Source organism: Podarcis muralis, chromosome 5 (assembly GCF_964188315.1).
Source record: "Podarcis muralis chromosome 5, rPodMur119.hap1.1, whole genome shotgun sequence".
Lineage (NCBI taxonomy): Eukaryota > Metazoa > Chordata > Lepidosauria > Squamata > Lacertidae > Podarcis > Podarcis muralis.
Window position 1 is genome coordinate 2,878,953 of NC_135659.1, and position 7,194 is coordinate 2,886,146.

Genomic DNA, 7,194 nt, shown 5'->3' on the forward strand with positions numbered 1-7,194 from the left:
TGTTAAGTTGTGGGTGAACATATCAGACGACACAGCGATTCTTCAAACAGCTCTTGTTTATTCAGAGGCCAGAACAGAACAGAACTGAAGGGTTCAGCCAGCCTGCTTATATAGAGCTCCACTAGAACGCAACAGTAACCATTTTCTGTAACTATCCAATCACTAAACGTCACTTTCGATCCCTTATTTGCATATGTGGACCTGAACTATCTACAGTATCCCCCTGCTGGCCCAGGGCGAGAACTTCAGTACATAACAGATTCAAATAAAGTTTGAATACAAATATGCTAGTCTTTGATCATGCTTTTATCCCTGGGGGTTCTTTTTCCCAACAGTTGTGAGGATTGCCCAAAAATGGAAAGAAGAAGAAGAATACGTCCCAGCGAAAGAAGAATGGATACAAAAACTTATGGAACATGCCGAAATGGCGAAACTTACCGGAAAAATAAGAAAGCAAGATAACCAACTGTTTATAAAAGAATGGAAATGGTTTATTGGAGATTTACAAATAAACTGTAAATGGATAAAAACATTGTAATAACCTGCAGTTTTATAAGAGGTACAGTGGTACCTTGGGTTACATACGCTTCCGGTTACATACACTTGAGGTTACAGACTCCGCTAACCCAGAAATATTACCTCGGGTTAAGAACTTTACTTCAGCATGAGAAGAGAAATCGTGCTCCGGCGGCACAGCGGCAGCAGGAGGCTCCATTAGCTAAAGTGGTGCTTCAGGTTAAGAACAGTTTCAAGTTAAGAACAGACCTGCAGAACAAATGAAGTTCTTTTTTTTTTAAAGATATTTATTAAAGTTTCAAACAATAAAACAAACTTCACAAAACAGGATAAGAAAAAAGAAAAAACACCAACACAATCAATCCAAACAGAACAAATTAAGTTCTTAACCCGAGGTACCACTGTATATATTTAAAGTACTTGAATAGATGAACAAATTAATTCATTTGGATAACAAATTAATTCATTTGGAAAACATATAAATAAATAAATTTAAGGAACAGCAGAAAGAGGGAAGGAAGTCGAGTTTAAATGTTAAATGTTAAAATGGTGGTACAATTATTGAAATGTATAAAACTGAAAATCATAAAGAAGAGAAGGGCAGGGCAGTGAGAGATCACCAGCCTTCCGGTCAGCATTCACCTGCACACCCACCTTGCCAGCGGAAGCCTCCCAAGTGGGAGGGGAATTCTCTCCAGGGGCACCCCGTACCCAGGCCCGGCAAGCGAAGTCAAGGGCAGCACCTCAAGATCCCATGCTGGCGCAGCACAGATGACTGTGAAACCATTCAGATATGAATTGTTCAGGGCGAACTGTAGAGCTGGAAGGGACCCCCAGGATCATCCAGTCCAACCCCTGCAAGGCAGAAAGATCCCACTGCCCCACCATCAGGATCAAACATGCCACCGTGGCCCTATCAGCGCCATGCTTTAACCAGCTGAGCTGACCAGGCACTGAAGAAGAGAATTCATGAATGCATGCTCCCACAGAAAGAGTACCATAGATCCTTCTTCTTTGGCGATCCCTCGTAGCCAAGTCAGATTGTCTTCCATAAACACAGTTTGAACAATGAGTCCCTAAGTGATTGTGGAGGCCGATTCTGGATCCACACATCCTTCCACAGTGGGGACCTTGGTTTCCGGGCGGGAGTTGATCATGGTGTGGATTTGCCAAGCATGCCTTCCTCTTAGTATGTTTCTCCCTTGTTTCTTGAGTTCGACTGAATCTGTATCCACTGCCATGACTTGAGTATCACAACAATCAGTAGATTCCTGTCTGCTGCAGCCTTCATCTGCCTTCACAATCGTCGTAACATACTACTTGTTATCATCCACCTGTTCTGCCGTCTTGGATCATTCTATGTCTAACTCCTCCCTTTTGACCTTACCACCTTGGGTGACCCTGCTGGGAGTACGAGACTCGTGACGGCTTCGCTCACAAGGGTCATAGGAACGTGCAAGCCCACTCACCACAACAAGGCGAGTGAGACTCATATATACAGTGATGCTAACCTTTGCTGTACATGACTAGAGAGGCAGCTGATACAACTAATTATTCTAATTGATTGATTGATTGATTGATTTTTTTATATCTGAAGATCACAGGGTGGTTCACAATATAAAGATACAAAACAAGAACACAAAATACATAATAAAACAAAAACAGGCCAATAACTCTCCTGAAACAATTTAAAAAGCTGCAGACTGTTAATCAGCCAAAGGCCTGTTTATAGAGAAACATTTTTGTCTGGTGCCTAAAGATATGTAATGAAGGTACCAGGTGAGCCTCCTTGGGGAGAGCGTTCCACAAGTGGGGAACCACCACGGAAAAGTCTCACTCTCATCTTGCCACACTCCAAGCCTCTTGCACACAAAGAAGGACCGCAGACAATGATTGCGGTTCTTGTTGGGAGAGGTGGTCCTTAAGGTATTGATTGCATCCTGAGCTGTTTAAGGCTTTATAGGTCAAAACCAGCCCTTTAAATTGGGCCCAGAAACTGGGAGAGAGAATAATTAGGGAATTTAAAATTATTGTCAAGGGAGTGGATTAGAGGCCCATTCTCCCAAGCTGAGCGTAGGTTGTCTTTTAACTTCTGAGTGGCATAGAAATCTATAGGAAACTAAAGGTAAAGGTAAAGGGACCCCTGAGCATTAGGTCCAGTCGTGACCGACTCTGGGGTTGCGGCGCTCATCTCACTTTATTGGCCGAGGGAGCCGGCATACAGTTTCCGGGTCATGTGGCCAGCATGGCTAAGCCGCTTCTGGCGAACCAGAGCAGCGCACGGAAATGCCGTTTACCTTCCCGCCGGAGCGGTACCTATTTATCTACTTGCACTTTGATGTGCTTTCAAACTGCTAGGTTGGCAGGAGGAGGGACCAAGCAACGGGAGCTCACCCTGTTGCTGGGATTCGAACCACCAACCTTCTGATCAGCAAGTCCTAGGCTCTGTGGTTTAGCAGAATTTCAATTTATGAACATGGTTAAAATGTGAAATACAATGGGGATTTCTCTCCTGAATTTCCTGAATTGTGTTACTTACCAACAGGTAATATCCAATTTCTTGGCTTACAGGTTTGTACCTTCTGGCTGAGGAATCTTGGGACAGAGAACATGATGGAGTCTGCTCTGTCCCCACCCCCCCCACCCCAATTTAGCCTGGAGTTAACAAGTGATAGCCAACGTCCTCCTCCTCATAGAGGAAGCAGGAGTCCAAAGCCCCCAGAGTCCCTGGAGATTGTTACGGAGCATCAGTGCTTTTTTTCAGGGGGGGGTGCAGGGGTACGCATACCCCTAAGCATTTTGTGGATCTAAGTTTGGCCTCATTGAGGGGCAGTATTTCAATATGAGTAGGAAAATGAGAGCACCCAGAATCCTTCTGAGAGAGCTTTGCAAGCAGCTAGACCCAAATGAAGCATTCTCTATGTTGTCTCGATGGTGAGGCTGGAGCAGCTGGCTGGCCTTTAAAGGGCCCTCCTTGCTTTTGGGTTGGGGAGACAGGAGCACCATGGGAGGGGCTGCTTCTTTATCACAAGAGGGCGACAAGGCTGTCTGCCAGTCAGGAGAGCCTTGAAGATAATCCAGGCAATTTCCCCTCACCCCCCAAGTCTCGCTCACACAGTGTGTGCTTTCTGGATTGTAGGTCACGTCATCATGTGTGTAAAATAGCTTTGTGATTTAGTATGAAGATTAAAGATGCAAATCATTATGGCAGTATATAAGAAATAACTTCAAACGTCTGTGAATTCAGTATCTTGATATGAATCTGTATGTGCAAGTAGGTTTTGCTTCATGTTGGAACATAGTGGATCCTAGTCATTTTTGTGTATGTTCCAAAAATACATATCCTATTTTAATAACTTGAAAACCCTTTGAAGATGTATAAGCATGAAATGTTGTTATAGGTAAGAGAGCCACTTTGTTATTTTTACATGTGACAAGATTATGGAGGAAGGAAATGTTATTTTTAAACCCTGGAGTGGGCACTGCTAGCAACAATGGAAACAACCATACAATTGTATTAAAAATAGAGAGTTTCCATTTTAACGTATCAAGATCAGCCTGCCTGCTTTTCAAGTGCCAGCCAAAAAATAGTTTTTAAAATTAGGGAACAGATACTGTGCTGAACTCTTCTTGTATACAATGAAATATAAAATTAAAAAATCACAAGTGGTGATTTTCTGTTCTCAGACTTGTCACATTTGAAATTAAATGCACCAATCCCAAAATACAGGCATTGGGGGTTGGACTAGTTGACCCTTGGGGTCCCTTCCGCCTCTACAATTCTATGGTTCTAGAATGCATCAGTTCTTTTGGGGATGAGCTATTTGTTCAGACAGGATATGGAAAAGTCAGAGGCTGCTCCCTTCAGCCTATCAGTCAATATTATGTGCCCACTGGGCATGCTCAGTCCTCAATAGGCTATTGGGTTGGGGTTCTGTACATATTTTCCTCTCAATATCTTTTGTACTTCTGCAAACCTTGGGGTTCCCCTGGACCTGACTGCTGTGTGTGTGTGTGTGTGTGTGTGCACGTGCGCTGCCATTTTGGCTATAAAAGCACCAGCACTATCTCCTGAAGAATGGAAACAGAATATAAGTTTGACTTTGATATCTTTTATATGCTCTGTGTAAATCTTTGTAATAAGTACAACCATAGCAGTTGCAGTTGTGTTTGGATATACATACAGTGAAGTCGCAATGGACTGCTGCTACAGCTTTAACAAGGCATTCTGCCCATAATTCATTGCTGAAACCCTAGAAACACAAATCCCTTCTTCTTTTAACAGTTGTTAATATGTTATAGCTTACAGTGCAGAATATTTGGTTTCAGAAGAAGTGATTTCATTTAGCAGGTTTTAATCTAAGCAGATCTACAGAAGGGATCAAATAAGCAGTTTGACCTTGAGCTCACTTTTCCAAAACTTGCCACAGACATAAATGGATATCAATTACTGCAGATGCATCTTGGACCAAAATAGAAGATGTGTTTACATGAATAATTTGCACCTTCTTCTGCCCTTGCAAATATTTTTTACCCACTCAAACAAGAACTGAAGCCATTATCTTGGGGAGCAAGCGCTCATGCTGGAGAGATGGATGTCTTGCAGCCAAAATACGTGGCTATAGGAATCCCTGCAGCCATTGCTGAGTTAGCTAGACCTGTATGTCTCTGTACTGCCATCCAGGGATTAGTACAAGGGCTCGGCCAACATCTGGGCTGATCTCTCTTAACACCCTGAGCCTAAGCACATTATGTGAAAAGAAGTATCCTTCATTTCAGTTGAGTTTATTTCCACATAAGTGGCTTCAGATCACAGTGCCAAAGTTGGCGCAAGGCTTCTGGCTCACAGAGGCAACAAGTAAAAGGTGGGTAGGGAAAGGTAGCTGTGCCAAAGGATTTCTGCTTCACTAACTAGCACCAAGACTTAAGTTGTCTTCAAGGAAGGAAGATTCATTCCAATCCACTTAACTAAAACTGCAATAACTAGATTGTATGTTGTCTTTCAAGAGGTTCACTCCACACAAACCGTTCCTTGGACATTTCCAGGTTATTTATGTATGCTGCCATAAAGCAGTTGATAAGAAAATCAGATTGTTGGACTGATGGTTGCTTAGACTGTACATATTTAACTCATGTGTCGTTTGGAATGCCAGGTGCTGCTGAGGCTACAAAATTAACCAGTGCTGAAGTTGTCCAGCTGCCATAACTCCCTTTGTGGCAGACCTGAGGGGCAGGGAAGGATGTGCTTTAGAGTCCTGTCTCCAGTCCATCATGTGCCCCTGCTGCTGCTGCTACTACTATTTGTTTTCAAACCATTTTCTGAAGTGCCTAGAGGTTCCTCAAAAGCTTATCAACTGTTCCTCTATGAGAAGATTGATAATGACAAACTTCCCTAAAAAGCAGCTTGACTTGGTATTTATACTGCTTGTTTTTAATGGGTTTTGATGGTCCTCTGTTTTACAGATGGGTTGATTCTATTGACCTGTTTATATCTGTTCTTTATCATATTATATGTGATGAGTATTTATATGTTCATTTTGTTAGTTGTTTTCATTGTTGTTGGCTAGCTTGAGCAGGATATGATGGAAAGGAAAGATGCCAATTTATTTGCTACTATTCACAATACTCTAAATTGTCAGTAGATCCAGACTAGACAGAAGAGCAGGTATGGCTAGCTGTTCTGGCTTTAAGGGCCACATTGCCTCATGACAAAACTTTAGGGGGGCTGCATGCTGAACTGGGCAGGCCGTCACACACCTGTACACACAGATGTATACATTCAGGCACATGGACACACAGGCACACATGATCTAATGCTGATCTGTGCAGACCAGCATAGGGTGAGGAGTGTGATCATGGCACTGGAATGAGAAGAGAATAAAGTATTTCTTCCCAAAATGCTAGTTTCAAAGAAAAAGGGTTAGCAAGGCCACCCACTTCCTCTCACATTACTCTCACAATACTCCACCACTTTATTTTATTTGTAAAACTTCTGTTCGTTATGAGTTTCCTCCTTCTTCCGCAAAGTCAGCTCTGGAGCATTCATCCTGCCCTCTTTTTAAGAACTGTGAACACCAGCAAGACTAGTCTCGACTGAAGTCTGATTAGGTCTGCTGTTATTCTAGAATAAAATCTGGTGAGTTTTTTATCACCTGGAAAGGCCCACAGAGTCCAATCTGATTAAACTCTTTTTGGACACAATTCTACTGAGCTGCAGAACAATAGTAGCTGTTTGTTCTTGCTTTATAGGGAGCAGATCCAGCTGGCTTTCTAGCAACATCTGAGTTTTCAATTATAAGGGCTGGAATGAGTAAGAAGGGGCAAAAACATGATTGACGGCTCCCATGAGGTGCATTACTGCAATACACAGCTAATACTTTTCTCTCACTGAATCTAAATAACTCAGTGTCTCAAGGATTCCCTCTAGATGAAAATATGAGATGGCAGGTGTTTGCCTGTTTTGTTGTCCTGTTTCTCAGAACATTGTGACCCAACCACAAATGTATTTGGACTCAATAATATCAATAAGAATGTATCCAACTGTGAAATTTCTAGTCAAACAGGAAAATGCAATCAGATTGCTCTGGACAGTGTTTATACAAACATAAGAACAGCAGTCCCATGTCCCACATTGTGCACCATTTCAATATTATATACAAACTACCAAAATTTTAGTAG